The sequence below is a fragment of the Vicia villosa genome, unplaced genomic scaffold (assembly GCF_029867415.1).
Source record: "Vicia villosa cultivar HV-30 ecotype Madison, WI unplaced genomic scaffold, Vvil1.0 ctg.000004F_1_1_1, whole genome shotgun sequence".
NCBI lineage: Eukaryota > Viridiplantae > Streptophyta > Magnoliopsida > Fabales > Fabaceae > Vicia > Vicia villosa.
In genome coordinates this window covers 337,699-340,663 of record NW_026704934.1, presented here as the reverse complement: position 1 = coordinate 340,663, position 2,965 = coordinate 337,699, and the positions used below count along the sequence as shown (strand labels likewise).

Genomic DNA, 2,965 nt, shown 5'->3' with positions numbered 1-2,965 from the left:
TGAGAATTCGTTAAAAAAAAAGTTTACATAGATAAATTAAACTGATACACTTCTATATATCAGTATATAGTTAATTAATAGGATACAAATCTATACCTTGTTGATTTTATGTAATATTGTATTTCTCTTATAAATTTTGAAATATACTGTAGCCAAGATATGAAGATTATTCAACGTATCTCATAAACCTTACTATTTCACAGCTGCACCTTAGTGACAAATTATACTTAATATAGAAGGTACAATAATAATAATCATAATAACAATAAGTAGGCAGCTTATATATATATATATATATATATCTTCCATAAGAATGAGAGAGCAAACAAATTCTCCATTGTCTCGACAAACCAAAATAGTTCTCCATCAAAGTATCATAAACTTAAATTACATCCATCAATTAGAATATTATATTCATTCAATTCATAGAATAACAACTAACATATATATTATTTGTGTCTTCCAAGAACAGAAAAACAACCTAGTCTAGAGATTTTAAATACCAATAAAGAAGATAAAGCAGACTACCTTATTTTTGCTACTAGTATTATTAGTGCTTACTAATTTTACAACAACTCTAACTCAGCTACCGCCAAACCAACCCTTGACCAATTTGAATTAGTACTTTGCTCATAGAATTTGCAAATTCAGTAGTTAATACTTTTTATCTTTAATGACAGCAAGATTTTTTTCAAACAATCAATAACTATACACAAAGGTTAGAGGGGAAACAGAAAATAAAGAAAGTTATCTTTAAAATGTTGAATGCACACCTGACCTTAATTAATCAACAATGTTAACCTCTGTTGAGGGTGGGTTTTGAAGCAAAAACTCCACTAATCCAGCGGGAACGGGTGAGTTCTTTCTTACTTTCTGTGACTTCAAGTCACACAAGGACCACTCAGACTTCAATAAATCGGAACAGGGGAAAGAGCCTGATTAGAAATCAGGAGGAATTAATATCACTTCAATAATATTTTTCATAATTGAAAATAAAACAATTTTGTTTCTCAAACCAAAAATTCTCTAAAGTACCTAAAGCGTAGTTGAAGTAATTGTCAACGATTCGATAGTAGCAATCTCAACCAGCCAGTGGAGTAGAACCAAAGGAGTAGCAGCCTTATATAACCAATAATTGACATCAAAACATACATGCTTAACTGTGGAGAGATTGCCATTGCTCCTCAGAGTTTCTGAAGAGGAATCATAATAATCAAGAATCAATTTGAAATGAATTTATACGACAACATATATGTTGTCAATAACCAAAACTTAATAGACTTATTTAACAAAGTTATACTTTAAAGAGAATCACACAATAATAACCCCATGTTTCAGGGTATTAAGTTCATAACAATTGCAAGTTTCAGGGTATTAAAAGTTCATCTACTCTTCTTCGAGTATTTGTATTAAACTATGTAAACATAATTTGAAGTCCTCTTTAAGAAGTTGACCTGGAAAGAGCTCCAGTAGATGTCAACAGGGGTACATGCTTACCCTGGCTGTGCAAGTTGGTTCTACACAGATTTTGTATCATTGCTTACCATAGAAGCTGCATCTTGTGCCCAAGAAAAAGACAAATCGTGTATAAAATTAACTAACCTCATAATCTCCACATATATGAGGATCAATGTATTCCTAAACACAAAAGGCATAGATCTTCCTTCTGTTAAGCCACCATGAAGAAAGCTGAATGTAAAAAGTTTGATAAGGGATAAGAGCACTCTAGCTAATTAATCTTAAACTTCTCTAGATTGGAATCAACACAAAATAAATGCATGACATACACAACTTTGCAAAGAGATCTTCTTCAACAGCTAAATTTGCAATGTTTGATAGTTTCAGAATTGATCATGCCATGGCTTTCATACACAATATAGGTTGTGACATTACAAAAACTCCAACAAAACTACAAGTTAAGAATAAGAGTGGATAGTTGAACAAGCACATGAAGAATAACAGTGAGAGCATAAATAATGCTAATAAAAAATAAGTAAACATTAAAGAAAATTATCAAAAACACTCACTTCGGCGCACATAAGGTGTTTGTTAAGTTCAATGGAGGATGCATAACACAACCAAATCAATCAGCAACACCTTGTCCTACAGAGACATAAAGTCATCAAACATTCTCATGGACACAAACTTGACAGCGAGAGCGTCTGATTTCGGATTATCATTAATGAGTCCGGATTCTAATCAAGATTACATACAAACGAAAGCGGCAGGAACAGTCGGATACATCGATCTCGGAATCAAAACTTCTGATTCATAGGCTCAAACCAACCAATCGATATTTGTGGATAATTCTAAGTTTATATCGAGCAAATCAGATTTTAAGATACTACCTTAAACACAAATATCAAATTTTATCAAAATCACCTCAATCTCACGCATCGAAGAACTCCATATGTTTCTAATCTTACGAATCAAACGAAACAAATAAGTAATTAAAAAAAAGCTCAAAATAAATAAGAATATGCATACCTACCTTCGAAGATGCCGGCGAAGATGTAACACCCCTCTAATAACCCGCGGCAATTAATTAATTATTAATCAGAGTAAACATGTAGAGAGGCATCACAATTCATAAAATGAAGAAAACACACGTCGGTACATATCATGCATTCACTGAAACAACTGAAATTATAACTCATTAAATAAAATCATGTTTTACACAGCGGAATCAAAAACGTAGAGTCAACATTCATCATTAATGTATCCGACTCAACCAACAAAACCAATTAGAGTTATAAACAACTCAAAACAAACGTGTTCCCAGTGTTACATCTACCAGAGCATGACACCGACACTATAACTAGAAACCGACTTATGAGCTAATCCTCACCAAGTCGCGCCGCTATTCTCAATCTGAAAATGACAACAAGTAAGGGTGAGTCTCATCACAGTTAACCAATGTTATTGCATCATAAATAATAACATATCATAGTTATATCAATCACCC

At 32.5% G+C, this 2,965-nt stretch overlaps 1 long non-coding RNA gene across 1 annotated transcript; it reads right to left on the bottom strand.

Annotated features, from left to right (window-relative positions):
* Positions 1–308: 308 nt before the first annotated feature.
* On the bottom strand, positions 309–2,485 carry LOC131621321 (uncharacterized). Its single transcript, XR_009289548.1, has 3 exons — positions 1,788–2,485; positions 1,036–1,689; positions 309–935 (listed from the first exon to the last, which is right to left on the bottom strand). It is a non-coding gene; the product is annotated as an uncharacterized LOC131621321 (long non-coding RNA).
* Between the last annotated feature and the right edge of the window lie 480 nt (positions 2,486–2,965).